The following is a 19,555-nucleotide window of genomic DNA, read 5'->3' as shown; positions in this document are numbered from 1 at the left end:
GGTGATATATTTATTTTATATATAGAATTAATATTATAATGATATTTTTAATTTATATATTAATTTACATAACATTAATCTTGTTTCATTTCTAGTAAAATGTAAATTGTTTAGTTTGATAACTTATCAAATTTATAAGTTTATTATATATTATTATATATTTATGTTCAAATATATTAAAAACAAGCAACATAAAATGGTTAGGGTTTATTTGATGGTTAGTATCATGATTAGAGTTCAATAATCATTAGAGTTTTAGGCTTAGGATATATTGTAGGGATTAAGATTAGTATTATAGTTAGGGTCATGATCATGGTCAGGGTTTACATAATCTTTAGTGTTATCATTAGGGTTAGAATGACAATTTACCATGGTTGTAATTATAGTTAGAGTTAGGGTTTTGACTAGGGTTAATATTTAGGGTAAAGGTTAGGATAAGAGATTAGGTTTACACAATGGTTAATGTGAGGATTGGGTTTAGAGCTAGGATTTGATTTCTTTTATGACTAGAGTTTAATGTTTGGGTTAGAGTTAGGGTTAGAGTTAGGTCTGGGTTAGTGCTTATAGTTATGGTTAGAATAAGTTGTGTCATGGTTAGTATTATGTTTGGGGTTAAGATTTCAATTTAGATAAGGTTTAAGGTTCAAGTTGAGGCTAGAGAGGAATATGGTTAGTTTTATGGTCGAATTTAGGATCTTTTTATGATGGGGGCTATAGGGGTGTTTATAGTTTTAGTTTTGACCTTATATGTTTGTGGTTAGATGTAGAATCTAATATGTGATAAGGTTAAAGGTTAAAGTTTATAATAATGATGCAATATGATTAATGTTCCTAACTAAAAAATTATAATTCAAGCATGGATGATGCAAGAGTTCATTCAAGATGTAAGAGTAATCTTCCATCATTTAAATATATTGCTTTTTATTCAAAAACTAAAATTACAGAGTTTTTCATTTTTAATAAATTGAGATTTTACATTTGTGAGTTCTAAATATTTTCATATTTTTCTAAATCCTTAAAAAATAGTCAAAGTCAAATGGAAGTTACACTTTTCATAGTATTCTTGGATGGTTATACATCCAAATAAATAAGGTGTATGAGGATTGCAGAGAACAATTTAAAATGCAAATTGTGGTTCTCGCTAGAAGATTTTTGTAATCATAAAGTCGTGTGGTTGTAGCTCGTATTTTTTTTAATATTGTAATTTCATTTCAATGAAATAATAAGTGGATTGCGTCTCTTTCCAAATGAAGGTCTCTTACTAAAAAATGAAAACTCTAAGTGAATTTATACTTTTGTTAGCTTATGATACATATATTACAATCTCGTGTACATTTATCAGACCCTGTCATACAACTATAGCTTGAAACTATGGGTTTATTTCTAGCTAACCGATCATTTGTAACCTAGAACTCTTCTTTGTGCTATTGTTCTATGCTTTAGTACAATTTTTCTATGCTTCAATTCAATATCAAACTTTCCAGAAAAATAGACATGAAATAGACAATCAAATCCTTACACGGTCAAAATAATAAACAATACCCAAAATGTTGAAACAAAACATTCCAACTTGCAAACTTCAAACTTCAAACTTCAAACTATTATCTCAAAATATTGTGGAAAACAAGATAATGATTTAATAAGCTTTCAATATCATTGCCAAAACTTATCAAAATCGAAGTTGATGTCATTTCTTTTTCATCTTCAGTTTTCTTTTCTCTTGGTCTCTTAAGTTTATTTCGTGTTGAAAGGTTGAGTCCTCTTTTTTATCCTTTTTTTCTATTCACAAGTCTAGTTCAAATAAAGTTTTATCTTGTCTTTATCATTTTGGAGATCTAAATTTACTTTGAACAATTTTGTTTTAATCAATTAAAATTATTCAATCTTATAGAAAATGTCATATTTACACATGGCAAGTTCTACAAGATCAAAAGATAAGAAAAAAATTGTATGGAAGGCAAGAGGAATTAAAGAATGGAATGCTTACATTTGCCGTTTTTGGAGGAATCTAAAAATACTCAACCATCTTCAAAACTATTTGTGAAAGATCTTCATCAAGCTCCTACATTGAATGTCATACAATAACTGTAAAGTTAGATTCTAAAGAATTCAAGAAATATAAATGGTCCTTCACTCAAATCGTGATTAGTATTTTCAATTTCTATTGTGGGAACTGCACTAAGATAGTAAACAAAAGGGGATACAAGTGGCCACTTTTTCCCTAAAATATGGTGAACTTGAACTTTGAAGAGAAATTGAAGGGTCACGTGCTCAAAATTAGGAGTTGTGTAAAGAATAAGAATTGTAATATTTTGCATCTAGTTTCTAAACTACTATTTTTCTTTTAAATAGATAAGATTAAGATAATCAAACCTGTTGTGCACGAAAATCGATTCCTGATTATTTCAAGAAAAAATACAATATAATAATTTCTATGCACTTCACAAAAGATATATTTAGATTTAGTATTTTGAAAGACCATTTGGTAGAATGATAGAATAAAGCAAGATCTATAAGTTTTCTAATTGTTTGTAATTTTTTGTTGAGTATTTTTTTTAATGATTTTTAGAAGTGGTTGTATCCTAAAAATATGGTACCTAATTGTGCACTAGGCATAACTTGCATCAAAATAATAGAAAATATAAACTAGTTGAAAGTGTATAGAATTAACTTTAAAAGAATAATATGAAATTTGTTTTGAACTTAGTCAAGTATATCAGATTTTACTAATAAAATAGTACTCATGTGTCTTTGAGGACTATTAAAGACAACGATAAAGAAAATTAAAGTTTACTATGCTAATGTTTATTTAAAATAGAAAATATATATAATTTAAAATATGAGAAACATGTAAGATTATGACCTCCTAATTTTATAAATACCAATTGATGATGTGTATTACTATTCCCTCTCTCCTCCAACTCCTTATCTTATTATAAGACACCAAGAACTAAGAATGAGAGGCATGAGATGACAAAGAGATCCATTCTGATTCAAATGTAGGAAACAAAGCATCTCCAAGACATCAATGAATGATGACTATTCATCTTCCTCATCAAGCTTGAGAGCTCCACTAAGATACTTATTTTCTCTTTCTTCATTCTCCTAATTAACCATACAATTGTTTAATTCTATAAGCAATTATTCGTCTTCTTCAGTAAACCAACCTTGTTATAACTTGCACAATGAAACCCCTTGGGAAATTCGTTTATTAGAAAGTCAATAGCTCGATTTTTAAAAAAAAGTAATTTCTTTTAACATTCTATAGGAATTTCTTCTTTTTAGGATATCTATGTTCTCCTCCCACTTATCATGTAGGCAAGTGCTTTTATGTGAGGCATTTGTGAAAATTACTATTGCAGTCATTGATTATTAATCTCCTAGGTCAAATGAGTATTTTACTACCGAAAATTAATTCTTAGTTAATATAAAAAAAATTACACAATTGTAACTTCACCAATAAAATATGGAATTTTTTTTGCAACAAATGACATAATGTTTTCGGACAAATCATCCCTGGAAAACCCCCAAAGGGAAAACCAGTTCTATAGATGAGGAATTATTTTAACTTTAACAAATCAAGAGATACAAAATTCTTTGCCTCTTCCTGGCAGAACTCCGACAACCTCCCAATTTCTCCAGTTGATATTCCCATTGCTATCCCTAATGCTATAACTGCACCCTTGCTAACATTGCAATATTATTTGCTATTAGTGCAAATACTTCACAAACTTGTATTTTCCAAATGGTCGTATAGACCCCTTTTATACTACCCTCATTGAAAAACCAAAGACCAAGATTGATTTTCTATCAATGACTGAGATAAAAACCTTCTTAACAACCAAAACAAAATCAGTTGCAAGAAACTAATAGTTAAACAAATATTTGTTACTATAGTAACCTAGGTTTTTCAATAAAAGAAATATTGCCTAATCATGGGAAATGAGAAACTAAAAATTATGCTACCCAAACTAACACTCCCTCTTAGGGAGGAAGCTATTTGGCATGACACCCAACTTATCTCCGAAGAAAATGAATTTTGTCTTCCCTAATGCCTTAGTCAGAATGTTTGCTACCTGCTCCATTGTAGGTATGTACTGCAGTTGAACAAACCTCGTTGTACGCAATCATTGATGAAGTGATATCTAATGTCTATATGTTTAGACCTATCATGAAACATTGGATTATTAGACAACTTGATGGAACTTTGATTGTTGCAGTGTATCATAGTAGTCTCAATTCTTTGATGAAATAAGACTACTAGCAATTCTTGAAGCCATATAGCTTCACATGTCTCCATGCTAGCTATTGTGTATTCTACTTTTGGTAAACTCAAAGCCATGAACTTTTGCTTCATGCTAAACCAAGAGACAACTCCTGATCCCAAATTGAAACAACACCCTAAAGTGCTCCTTTTGTTTGTTGCACTTCTTTCCCAATCTACATCAGTATAGCCTGTCAATCTGATTCCTTCATGTCCAACATATTTGATCCCATATTAAACTATTCCACATAAGTAATGCAACACATTCTTAGCCATTTTCTAATGCATTCTCTTTGGTTTAACCATCAAATGACTAAGAGAGTTTATTGCAAATGATATGTCTGGCCTAGTGTTGACCAAATACACAAGCGAACCAATCGGCTACCTATATAAGGTATGATTTACATCCTTTTTCCTATATGTATCTATCTTCCTCAATTTCATGATCGTGGTTGTAGACATGGCTTTGCAATCCTCCATAACAAATCTCTTCAAGATTTCAATGCAATATTTCCCTTGACCGAGGAAAATATCTCTATTTTTCCACCACACCTCCATGCCTAGAAAGTAGTGCATAAGTCCCAAAACCTTCATCTCAAACTCTTATGTAAGGTCCCTCTTGAAATCCTCTGTAAGGCCTAGTGAACCTGTAAGAAATTGGTCATCCACATAAAGAACAAGAACCTCACCTCCAACCACCAAGTTGGTAGAGGTTAGCATCTACTTCACTCTTCACAAAGCCCATTTCTTGCAAACATGTATTAATGCACTTATACCACACTCTAGGAGCCTGCTTGAGTTCATACAAGGTTCAATTTGCAAATTTGGGTTTCTTTGTTGTGTGCTACAAATCCTTCTGAAACTGAACAACCCCTTTCCCAACTAGATTGAGTTTGGACAAGTTTCCCATAGAGATTTGGATATTGGTGTTCTCCTAATAATTGGAGAAGTACTCTCTAACCCCTTCTATATGAAATGATGCCTGACTATCTATAATGTGAGGTTGAGCTAACCATACAAGCTATGAGTACAAACTCATATTCCATTTTACTAGAGTTCTAAGTTCTTTTGCACTTGTTGAAGCTGCCATCTGCTTCTTTCCCTAATTCCTTTCTGGGAAACCACTGACATAATGACCATACTCATGACAACCAAAGCACTTGATCTTAGACATGTCCTTCTCACTTTGCAAATTTGATCCTTTACTAGACACCTTCTTTGCTTTCCCTTTTCTTGCTAGGGAAATGTTTTCTTGTTCCACCTCACTTTTTCTTGACTCTTGTAGACCCCATTTACAACTTGAACAAAGACACCTCATTGCTTAGTAAACCCATTTAGGGCTATTCTCACTAGCTCGTCATCACTAGGGTGATCTCCAACATCTGCTAACTCATCCTTGACTATTCTAATCTTGGTGAGGTAACTTGTGACGTCTTCTCCCTAGTTCATTCGGGTATTCTTCAAATTCTCTATGAAAATTATCTTCATGTTGGTGATAGCATTCTGGTACAAATTCAAAATGGCATCCCACATCTTCTTCATTGTCTCTAGCTCTGAGATATGTGGAACAATATGGTCCTTGACACCATCAAGGATTATCCTCCTCACTTTGGCATTGTCCTTCCTGTATGTTGCAAGTTGTGTTGCATTTGTAGTTATAGCTACAACACTGGTAACATAATCCTTGATACCATTATCTTCCAACAATAAAGAAAATCTGGCCTTTCCAACACAAAAATTTGTGGCACCATCCAATTTATCCTAATTTTGCAAACCAATTGAAGCCATCTCAAGGGATAAGAGCAATAATATATCTAAGGAGATCAACCTAGGTTTTATAAACCCTTAATTTCTTTCGCAAGAAAAAAACATTTCTACCTTCAACACGACTCTGATACCTTGTGAAACTTACTATTGCAACCACTGATTATAAATCTCCTATCTTAAACGATTATATAACTGCCAAAAATTAATTCTCAGCTAATATCAAAAAATAACACAACTACAACTTCACCATTAAAATATAGAATGTTTTTTGCAACACAATGACACAATATTTTCAGACAAATCGTCCCTAGAAAAACCCCTAAGAGAAAACCAGTTTTATAGATGAGGAATTATATTAACTTCAACAAATCAAGAGACACAAAATTGCTAACACTGCAAGGCTATTTGTTGTTACTGCAAATACTTCACAAACTTGTGTTTTCCAAATGCCCCATAGCCCCCTTTTGTACGACCCTCATTGGAAAACCAATGGCCAAGATTGATTCTCAATCAACAACTAGGATAAAAACCCTCTTAACAACCAAAACATAATGGTTGCAACAAACTAATAATTAAACAAATATTTTCTACTACACTAACCAAGGTTTCTCAATAAACAAATATTGCCTAATTATGAAAAATGGGAAAACATATTTTATGCTACCTAAACTAACAACTTTCAACTTGATCTATCTTTTGTGGAGCTCAAAGAGTTCACATAACATCAAATGCATCGTCTCTTTCTAGAGTTTAACAACAAGGTATGTGTTTGGCTATTTTTTAAAGATTTGTGGCATTGAAACCTTTGTGATTGGCACATGTTAGATTTTTCGATGTTATTCAAGTCTTTGGTGGTGTATCCTTCATCTTTCTCAAAACTCACAACTACTTGATTTGCTTTCAATTTGAGAAAGAAAAGGAAAGGCAAGATATTTTTATGGTTTATGTTGTTCAATGAATCAGATTATAGGCAGTTGATATAATATATGTGATTATCTCATATATATACCTCAATTTTTGCAAAAATAAAACCTATAGCCATTCTTGAAAAACACAAATTTTCATCAGCAAATTGATTTGATGAATTAAAGAAACCAAAGTGATTTGATGAAGTAAAGAAACCTTTAATATTTCCTTTAAAAACAAATACATCTTAGAGTCAAATCTCCACCCAATGTTCTTTTTATATGTGGTATCCTTATAACAATATGGCATCATTTAAAGTAACATGTAATCTTCATTTCTATCTCATTTTAAAGTTCCTTTACCTAAAGGAAAGATGTATAATGGAGAAGAGCAGGCATGCATTAGCATTGAAGAATGGGAACATAAGGCTTTACAATTCTTATGTCTATCATTTACATTGACAATAGATACTTGCCAAATTTTGTGGTGTTGAAAAATGATTTTATCCTTTTGTTAAACATAAAATATACCGTTAGTGAAAATAAAATAGCACATGAATGGGTCTTGTTTCTCATTTCTTGGTGTTATGCTTTTCTTTCTTCCTTGTCTATTACAATTTCATTATGAATATGTGTATAAATTCATAAATTGTTATTACTTATCTTCGCTTGTGTGTATGGTGTACAGACCATTGCAGAGATTGTGGGAGATTGGTATTATGAATGAAGGATTGCAAAGTAAATAGATTATCCATATCCATGTGATAAAACATGTCAAAATATAATGAATACCACTTCAATACTAAAAATATATTGACTAGTCATCAATAATCTCAGTCATTCATTGCCTAAGGCAAGGAAGCTAAATAATTGTCTCTATTGACAAAATGTCACGTCCCATTTTGCAACCTTCCTTATTTTTCTTATGTCACGATCATGTGGCAAACTTGTTGATTTTGACCTGGTCAAACTTTGATTCGAATAATGTATCTTTAATTGGTAATGTTCCATTTTTCATTTATTAGAAGAACATGAGATGTATATACATGGGATTTCAACGCCTTAGTTCACATGCTGTAATGTTTTTGCGATGTAATCAACAAGTTCTTTTTATGCTAAATTGCTTATTAACTAATTGTAATCTTATTTATGAACAACATTGTATTATGAGTTTGTACTGTAAGTTAACAACTTGTTAACCTTGATTAATTTTTATATACAAAGATGCTTGACTTATTTTATTTCAGCATTGTATGATGTGGCTTTTTTAACTTTCCGCAATTTCAGCCTTTTTGTGTGATTTTACAATCTTGTTCTAGGGTTGGTCATTACATATGGTATTAGAGCCAAGTTAAAATCAACAAGTTTTCCACATGATTGCCACATAAGACAAATAAGGAAGGTTGCAAAATGGAACATGGCATACCTCCCCTCTAGGAAGGGGCATCGTCCTGAAGTTGAAATCACAACAAAATAAGCATACGCACCCAAGACTAAGATATGACTGAAATAAAGAAAGCTATACAAAAAAATGGGGAAAGCATTTATGTAAATCTTCCAATTCCTCCCATGTGGCACTATCTACACCAAATTGGCTCCGTTAGACCAATTTGGTGTAGATAGTGCCACTTTCCAGATTGGGGATAAGGTGTTTTTGAGAGTTAGACCAGATAAGAGTTCAATATCATTTGGCAAGAGCTCAAAGCTTGCACCGAGATTTTTTGGCCCATTCGAGGTTTTAGAAGTTATTAACTCAGTTGCTTATCGACTTGCTCTGTTGCCTACTTTAGCCCACATTCATAATGCCTTCAATGTGTCTTTGCTTAAGCTATATCATCCCGAGATATGTCATGTGCTTGACTGGCATGCTTTGCAGGTGCAGGATCCAGGGGTGATGGCAGTTCAACCCACCTAGCTCATTGAGCAGTATACCATTAGGATATGATACATGGACATCCTCCAGTACAAGGTCCAATGGGACCAATCTAGTGTAGTTATTGTCACTTGGGAGGATGCAAAGGATTTACAAAAATCATTTTCCCCATCTTTTTGTATAGCTTGCTTTACTTTAGTCATATCTTAGTTTTGGGTGTGTGCGCTTATTTTGTTGTGATTGACATCAGGACGATGCCTCTTCCTAGAGGGGAGGGATGCGACATTCCATTTTGCAACCTTTCTTATTTTGCTTATGTGGCGATCATGTGGCAAACTTGTTGATTTTGACCTGGCCAAACTTTGATTCGGATAATGTAACTTTAATTGGTAATTAATGCGATCAGATTTCCACAATCCATCATAGTTATGTAAATCAATTTCTAGATTAGATTGTGTGGAGATTTTTACCATCAACATTTTGAATCACACTACGTGATCCATCATCAGGATGAGAGAGCAAGAGATGTCAAACAAAGTAAGTAGTAGATTTAGCAAAGACTCATCAAATAAAGGAGAACAGGAAAAAAAAGGATTGCACAAACCCCGAAGCTGAACCAAATAATAATAAATATAAAAATAAAAACAAAACAAAACAATTAGGGTGAATGACTAAGCAAAATGACATCACACAAGAATAAGGTAAACAAGAATATAAAAAAGATAACCAAGAAAATAAATCACCTATATATATATATATATATATATATATATATATATATATATATATATATAAACTTCCATGTATATATGTAATACACCTAATACATATAAATAAGCATATATTATATTTATAATATATACTTAATATATATATATGTAATACATGTATTACATATAAATAAGCATACTATATATATATATATATATATATATATATATATATAGATATTACATATATATAAGAATTTATTATATATATGTAGTATAGACATATATACATATATATAATAAATATATATATGTAATATAAACATATGTGTGTGTGTGTACACTTATCTACTAATCTACCTATCTATATTACAAATAAATAATGATATGTTTATGATATATGCAATACACCTAATACATATAAATAAACATGTATTATATTTATAATATATACTTTATATATATATATATATATATATATATATATATATATATATATATATATATATATATATATATATATATATATTATAATACACACACACACACACACACACACACACACATATATATATGGTATAGATATATATTTTAATGCGATATATATATACTTATCTTCTAATCTATAATACACATAAATAATATGTTTATGATCTATACTTATATGTATTAAGCATATATAAGTATATGTTGAACATATATATAGTATGTATAATATATACTTGAATATGAATGATATATTTAAGTAAGCAAAAATTAAATATATCTTTAAAAATATGCTTGAATATTTTGCATATAAGTCAAACAAACTATACAACATATATATATTTAATATATGTATTATATATATATATAAATAAAATAACCAATCGAAACAAGCGAATATACATTACATATATATAGGTATGTATGATATAACTGTGTATGCATATATAGATATGTATACCTACAAATATATATACATACCTACCTGCACCTATATGAATATATGCACCCAACATTGCACGCAGACGAAAAAGAAAGAATAGAAACAAAAAGATACACAAGCCTCCCTCTATATAAGAGATACAAACCTCTAAAGAAAAGTAAAAGAGTAAGCGACAACAACAAAATATATCTATCTATCTACACACACACACACAAAAGTGTGTAAGTGTGTGCGTGTGTATGCATATAGTTAGGACAACAAGAAAAATATAAAGGAAACAAAAACGAAAAGACACAAAAGGAAAGGAAGAACACTAAAAGGAGAACCTAGGAAAAAAGAGCAATGAAGAAGGTGAAAGAGAGAGGTGGAGGGTGCAACACACCTGACAAGAGGAGGAGGGGAGAGAAGACCAGAAACAATGCACGAGAGAGTAACCAAGAAGGAAGGAAAAGAGGAAAGAGGACAAGAAACAAGGCGAGGGAGAGCAGCCAAGCAGGAGGGAAGGAGGAAAAGGGGAACTAACCCATACATGGGAAGCCAAGAGGGGTTGAGGATCCAACCATCATCATGATTAAGGTTGATGGGGTGGTTGTTGATTTCAATGGCTTCTTTAAGCTTTCTTTTGAAATAGTTGTTAGAAAAAGAGTGTTCGGCTAATGCTGATTTGTAAACCCTATCGTGCCTGATGTCCACCACATGCTCTTTGATACGAGTGTGGAAGGAGCGACCCGTTTCACCTATATAGGGTGTGCCACAAGAGCATACCACTTTGTAGACCCCTGAGTTGGAATACATATCTCTGGGGTCTTTGATAGGCAGGACATGATTCCTGATCTTGGAGAGGGGTTTGAAGGCAAAACACAACCTATTTTTAGCTAGGATCTTGGCAATTTTTTGGGAGATGCCTTCCACAAAAGGGAGGGAGGCATGCAAAACATGAGGGGGGAAGAAGCAAAGGATTAGGATTCGAGGGGGCAAGGTGGAGGGATCTAGCTTGCTTGAGGGCCCTAGAAATTTGCCTTGAGGAATAGCCATTAAACCTAAAGACCTAGCAGAGATGGTAATGTTCCATTGTTCATGTATTAGAAGAACATGAGATGTATATACATGGGATTTCGGCACCTTAGTTCACATGTTTTGATGTTTTTGTGACATAATCAACAAGTCATTTTTATGATAAATTACTTATTAACTAATTGTACTCTTATTTATGAATAGCATTGTATTATGAGATAACAACTTGTTAACCTTGGTTAATTTTTATATAAAAAGATGCTTTACTTATCTTATTTCAGCATTGTATGATGTGGCAATCTTGTTGTAGGGTTAGTCATTACACAAAATCTCTTATCAATCAAATATTTATCAATAATAAACTTGTTACTAAAATTTTGCACATGTGTAAAATTTTAAGTATACATGCAGTGAAAATAAAAAAATGCTTTTCATTTCATTCAAGCAATAGAAATGTCTTTTATACATTGATGTTTTCAAACAATGAAATGAAATGATATATTGAACAGGAAAAAGTCTCACACAAGCCGTGAGTATAGCTCACTATATTAAATTTCTTTCATAAGGAAATACATGAACAGATACATATGAATGAAAGAAATAAAGAGGAGTAGAGATAACCAATCATTGCTTGTTGCTTTGACTGGTTATGCACCCTCTGTCTGGCGCACTCATACAGCTCCGAGCTCCGTGATCTCAAGCAACTGTAAAAACATGAAAACAACTGATGTTAGATCCCGAAGGATCTAAGCAATGACTGCCTATCTCTACAACATATACTCTATCTGTTGATGTATTTCATTACAAGAGTAAACAAACTGAAAGAAAGAAATAAAGGTTATTTGTGAGTGTCACGAGCTCGTGCTCGAACCTCACAGAATATTATGCTGCAGGATTTCAGCAAATAAATAATGATTAACATCATAGATTGCAAGAATGAACTTGCTACAAGAAAGCATGAGAGAAAAGTAACAGAAAATATTTCAATCAATGCTAAGAAGCAAGGAGTTTTTATTGCAAAGCTAAACATGCCACTAGAAAGTATGTTGACAAAATCTCAGGAGGCAGACATAGGATGAACAAGGTTATGTTGTAACAAATTATCATGTGACTGGAATGCTCTTTTAAAGAAATCCCTACAGCAACTAAGTTATAGCCCAAGTGAATATTCTTGCATCTGATGGGGTTTAGAAAAGTTTTGAGGGTACAATGGTTAGTGAAAACTATATAAAAGATTTTGCTGTCTTGAAGATGGATGCCTCTGATACTCTTTTATAGTCAGTTGAGGTTGGGAAATTATTCACTCAAACTTGGTTAGTGATGCTTTGCAATTGGAAACACATAGACCACATATTGATTGCTGGAGTTCTCAGTGAATTGAACCGGTTTTTTGTTAAAAATGAAAAACATAATTGCAAAATTTTTTCCAAATTGATCACTTGCTGCATTTATAAAAATGCCTCAATTGGCTTATGGCGTGGTAATATGAAGCTTTTAGTGGAGGATGAATGAAAAAATATCATCCGGTGGAACCATAAAAAGATGATATTTGATTGTGCATATAACTTTAAACTGAGCAACTTAGAAAAGGGTCTGAAACATAATGAAGCTGCTGATTCATTCTACACAAGAAGGTTAGCAATAATGTTTTCTCAAAGTTAAAAGCATGCTCTACACTTGAAGATAAGATGGCATGTGCAATCAAATAAACATCTCCAGAAAATGTTCTAGTAACCACGTCACAGAGTTGTCATTGTTTCTATCCTCAAAGACTACATACAACAAATATCATCGTGGCAGTTAAACAAACTAGTAAGATTCAACAATAGCAACATGTATTTCAAATTCATTGATGACAATGAAGATTGGCTAAAAAGTTACAGGAGAAATTACCGGGTTTTGTTAAAAATGAAATAAATTGCCAGAACTTGTTTTCAACAAAACCCATATGCAAAAATGTAGATTGGAATGTATCATACATCAAATCAATATCAGCAAGCTGGCATTCACCTCTGACTATTGCAGATTTTTTGATTTAAAATGTTTATTGTTGGGTTATGCAATGATTAACGAAGGAAATGGATCCTTACTACAGAGTTGTCACACAAGAGGGTCTTCATTATCTGAAGCAGCAAGTCATGTATATGGGAACATCGAAGTAGAAACTATTCAAATCACCAGAGCTTGTTTCCAACTTGTATCATACAGAAAATCAATAGCAGCAAGTACCCATAGTTAAAAAACAACAAAGAAATCGAGCTCTATCTCAGCAATAAAAAAATCAAAGCTCGAGGTCAACATGGTAGCAAAATGAGAGATTTTCAACAATATTTTCCATTACAACATCCAAATACAAATAGGAGCCCATGCAATAAGATTTAGCAGAGATAAAATGTCCACAATCAACAAACAAAGATTTTACATCTTCATTTCCAGCTAGGAAAATACCAAAAACAAAAACCTTAATCTGTCAAAGCAAGGAGAAGATCGGCTACATCAGCGAAACTACATTTTCAGCAGTTAAAAAATTCATTATCATTCATGACAATATCAGATTCAACAAATCTAAATTCTTACCTCTGCGGCTACAATGGAAGGTGCACAGTCACGGGAAAATGAAATAATTCAAAGACCAAGCAATAAGCAGGGAAAAATTCCAGATAAAATGACCCCTTCAGACTTGAAACACTCATCCTGTAGCTTCCAGAACTCCAAAACAAACAAGATAAAATGAACTCATTTTAGGGTAATCAAAATATTCATACCCTCTTTCAAAATGAATTTCCATTTGGAGTTCGTGATTTTTTTTTTTTTCATGGGATTTTACATCCTTTTAAAAAAAATTGTATTTGTGATGAGTGAGGTTGCAAGTTTTATTAATGTCTTAGAGGCTTTGTAAAGTTAATAATGTTACTTATTGTTTTGCATAGTTATAATAAAGAAAATAGTATTTAAATGATTGATTCTAATCATTTAATATTATTTTATTCAAAATGCAAGAACATTATTTTAAATCATTTCTTTTGCATAATTATTACTCTAAAAGAGAAATATTTTAATGACGTAATTATAAGTCATTAGATATTTTTCTATGTTTAATGCAAAAAATGAGTCATTTTATATTCATGTCATGGTCTTTAAGATTGAAAATAGTTAGGAAACATATGCATGGAATATAGGAGGTCGGATTTTGACTTTGCTAAGTCAGTTTGGGGGCCTTTATGACCAGTTTGAGCATTTTGTGGACAATGGAAGATGAGTCATAGTATTCTTTATGATTGAGTGGAGCTTTTTGAGCAAAAGATCATTATTTTAAAAGTTTTTAGTACCTCTTTTCCAGGCTATCTTTCTGCATGCAACCCAAGCAATTGGGCATTGTACTTAATGAGTTTTCTAACTCATTGAAAGGAGTTCTGATTTTATGACTGAGTTTGGAGACATCTTTGGAGTCCTGAGCTTTGTTACAGAGTCTGTAATTCAACATTTTGAAGAAATAATGCTAGTGACAATAGTGTGATTATGCCCTATGAAATAAATTGTCAAGTTCTTTTTCCTTTCTACAAATTCTGTGTGTGTTTTGAGTGATTTGATAAGTTAACCTGTGAATGTTTACATTATTCCTTGTTTTCTGTCTCATTCCAGCACCTTTTTGTGGAAAAGTAAGTCTGCTTGCAGGTTATGATATGTGTTTATAGGTGAAATTAGTCAAAGTGAGATAGTAATTTATCCTCTTTTTGTAGTTTTAGTTTTGAAACCTTATCATAAATCACTTGTGCAAGCCTTTACAGGAAAATGTGCTTCATCTGTATTTCATAGAACTACAATCCTCTTTGTTACATATGTGTTTTGTCTTCATAGTAACTTTTGGTGTATCACCTCTTTTCTTAGTTTAAGTCTTAGGTTTTAGGTTTATTTTCTGCACTTTCTTACCTTTTCCCTCTAAGTTTTCATTAAGTTTTAGAGTGTTTCACTGAAAGATATAATAGGAGCCGGCCTAGAATCTAGAGGTTTCATTTCATTATCCAATCTCACGTAATGAAATGACTCCCATGTTAAGTAAGGATTACTGAACATTTCCAGTTCAGTAGGGTGCAAATCTTGAAACTTAACAAAACTATTTAGAGAAAGCAGCTTGTTTGAATCATGTAATTTCATTCATTTCTCTCAATATTGCCACTGTAAAATTTTGTCATACTTTGCATGCATTTGTTATATATAAAAGTGCAACATGTGATAGTGAACAATAAGAGTTCGTATTTATGTATGATTTTTTTTAAGGATGAAGTTGTATTATATTAGCTTATATATTTATAGTATGTTATTTCTTTTTTAGGGTACTATTTTATCAAATTGAAAATTCTACTTTTTATTTTTATGATTTATTAAAAAATGAAAGATATTGTGAGCATATTATATATAATATATAAATATATATATAATTAGGAGCAATAGTATACAATATGAATAATATTTTTTATTTTTTATTTTGTCATCTAAAGAGAGGTAATTTTTTTTATTAAGACAAAGAACATATACAAAAGGGAGAGCTTAGAACAAAACTCTATCTCGATCAATAAGGTCTTCAAGATAACTCGGGGACTATCCATAACATTCCAATCTTGCACATGATCTAAAGCTCATTTAGCCAAGCAATCCACAACTTCATTTCATTTGCAAGGAATGTAAGTAAAACAAACAGATTCCAAAGTTTTACAAAGGAGAAGAGTTTGATTAACAATTGAAGCCAAAGACCAACTCACATCTGCAAGCATTTGCAAAGTAAACAAGTTTACCACCACTTAGGAGTCAAACTTACAAATAATTCTATGCCATCCCCTCAAACAACATTGTTCCACAATATGTAAAATGGCCAATGCCTCCATATGATTGTTAGTATGACAACCCTTATGCATCGAAAAAAGAAATTGAACATCGTTAGAACTACACTGAGCCACTCTACAATGGCAATAGGAATTGATTCCCCCGGGTGAAGGTCATCAATGTTGACTTTTAGAACTCTAGGTGGAGGAGTCCAATGCCCCTCACAATTCACCCGTCGCTTCATATGTTGTCTATGTTGTTTAGGTAGACCATGGAGCCATTGACTAGCAGCCCCAAGAAGGGTTAGTGTTAAATTACTAATTAAAAAATTTAATTATGTTAAATGTGTGTTTAGGGATTCTAGTTGTTTCACTTTTTTCTGACCTCCTATTTAGGCTATTTTTTGATACCTCCTACAAATGCAGAGGATGATTTTTTTAATGCTTATTATTTTAATTTAATAGTTGTAGTGGGTTTTAGACAGTGTAAAATAAAATATCTTTATTTAATATCATTATATTATGTGTGGAAATTTATTTAACAATATAATTAATATTAAAATTAACAATAAATATTGACCAAGCTTAGAAATCATCTATGTGAAACATTGTAAATTTATTCTTTATTATGGCCTCCCTTTGTGGAAATGTTTAAGTTTTGTGGTTAACAATTTATCACATTGCACCAACCAAGAGGTGGATAGGTAGTAAATAATTACCCACTAAGATTAATTAATAAGCTTACATCTAAACCGACAAACAACTTTGTGATATGAAAAATCATTAATGTATAACTAATTTCACTACAAGTTTAGAGCATGTCTTGAATAACATTCAAATATGCTAGATAAATCAATGGTCTAATTTTGACAAATATTATAAAGAATGGTTTAAAACAACTTTCACCTATGCTAAAATGTTGAGATCTCCAACTCTTCATGAATACAAAATACATGAGATCTATTAACTAAGGTTCCTATTTTAAGAATTCAAGGATTTATGCATAATCTACAAACATGATTGATGGTTGTCTTTAGTGTCATGTCTTTTTACAGGATTCATCCATTAATTGTTTTTATTATAAAGGAAAGGTAAGGATTTTTTTACTAGTACCTCCTCTCAGTGATAACTATGTACTCGACAATAAGATCTTAGCCAAATGTAGAATGCAGGTTCATGATGGATACTCTAAAAGTATATAGATTAATGAGCAAAGAATTAATAAAAGAAGATAGGAGGTTCGTTTCCAATTGTAATATGCCCAAACAAAGACAAATATATAATCTTATGTAAGCAAAGCTCCTTCATAAGAAATGCATATATGTATTCAAATGTAAGGGAGGAATGCCTAAGTCCCCCATATAGATCTGAAGGGGAGGACTGCCTAAGTCCCCCGAATAGATAAGGGGGGTTTTCTTTTCCCTTCCGATGTCTACACTTTGATGAACGAAAATAAAAATAACTTCATAAAATATTGAATCAATAAATTAAACCAAAAAAGTAGTGAATAAGTTAAAAATATAATTATTCACATCTCTAGAGAGATTAATGCTTTTAAATTGTTATTTTTCAAATAATTGTTATTTATATAGTTCAAGTTTTTATTTATTTCAAATTTTAATTTATATTTAGGTTTAAAATAATTTTATTTACTTTTATCTTTACAACTACAAATTAATATTTTTTAAATAAGATTTCTTTGGTTTTTTATTTTTAAAATATAATTCTATTAATAATTTTACTAGGTGATATTTATGTTACATATATAATTAATATTATAATGATATTTTTAATTTATACTTTAATTTACATGACATCAATTTTGTTTTCAATCCTAATAAAATGTAAATTGTTTAGTTTGATAACTTATCAAATTTATAGGAAGCCTATAATCTGCTCTCGCTCAATGGCCCTCGCTCCTCCTGTTCAAAATTTTGGATCTCGTGCGCATAGTTCTCCCCGCTCCTTCAAGAAATGTTGCGATCTCTACTCCCGCTTGTCGTTTGGGTGGAGGTGCTGATAATGGTGGATGTGATGCGGGTGTGGGCAGTGTTCTATCTACCTCACGTTTGGCTGCATCTACGAGTGGGGGTAGGGCTTCGTGTGCCCCTCGTTCGGCCCCTATGTCTCCTGTGCCTTGTCCAGGGTCTCCTAGTTCTAGTTGTAGGTCTTTTTTAGACGTGGTTGCCTATGAAGCTGGTTTACATGGTGCTTCCATTTCATCTAGTCCCTCTCACATTTTGCCTGTAAGTGCTTTAAAGCCCATTAGGGTTTCATTAGATCCTGAATCAGTTGAAGACATTTTCCATACGACAGAAGACCTTTCTTCTCTTGCTGCCATTTTTCACTTCCACAGCTATTGGCCCTCTCTTGCTGATCTACATGGCTGGATCTCCAAGAACTGGATGCCACTTATAGATAATAAAGTCTACATCTTACCGTGTGCTAAAGGCTTTTTTGTAGTTAAGTTTCAAAGTACCATTGACAAAAAGATTATTTTGTGTTGCAATAATTTTTCTTGGCAGGGCAGATTTCCTCTCATGGCCAAACCTTGGCACATGGATTTATATCCTCTCTCAGAATCCTTTAATAAGTTCCCTATTTGGGTCCAACTCCCTAATGTTCCATTACATCTTTGGCAAGATTTAATTTTTGAAACTATTGGGAATGCTAGTGGGGATTTCTTATATGTGGATGCTGACACTTCGGATATTCTCCACTCGACCTGTGCTCGCTTTCTTGTAGACTTGGATGTTTTTAAGGGCCTTCCTAAGGCAATTTGCTTGGATTCCCTGAGGGGTTCTTGTACACAATTGTTGGATTTTGAGGGAATCCCTTTTCGATGTAGGAAATGCCACTTGATGGGTCATGTTGTTGTTCATTGTGTTGCTGGGAATTCCAAATCTAGGCGACCACCTTCTTGGTGGTCAAAGGTCTCCTCTGAGCACTACACAGTGAAACATTCCTTGGTTGCTCCTGAGGATTCTGAGGCTAAGGCTAGTTCTTAGCCGGTGGCTGAGGAGGATGCTCTGGTGGAACTTTCCTTGGATGTTGCTGAGGATTCTATGGTTGAGGTTTGCTTTCTTTTTGAGCTGGTGGTGGAGGTGGATGCTTTGGTCTCTACTCCTAGTTCGGATGTCCCTCCTAGGGGTCAGACGTCGTCTAATTCTCTCACGGAGGTTGTTGTGGCTTTTGCTTCCCCTGGGTTCCTCGGGTCTTTGTCTTTTGAGGCTTGGGTTGCTGAGGCTACGAAGATTGAGGACGGTTGGATTGC

This window comes from Cupressus sempervirens, chromosome 8, assembly GCF_028749045.1.
Source record: "Cupressus sempervirens isolate cs-2001-9-10 chromosome 8, ASM2874904v1, whole genome shotgun sequence".
NCBI classification, from domain to species: domain Eukaryota; kingdom Viridiplantae; phylum Streptophyta; class Pinopsida; order Cupressales; family Cupressaceae; genus Cupressus; species Cupressus sempervirens.
The sequence above is the reverse complement of the archived record's forward strand: the minus strand, read 5'-3'. Positions refer to the sequence as shown.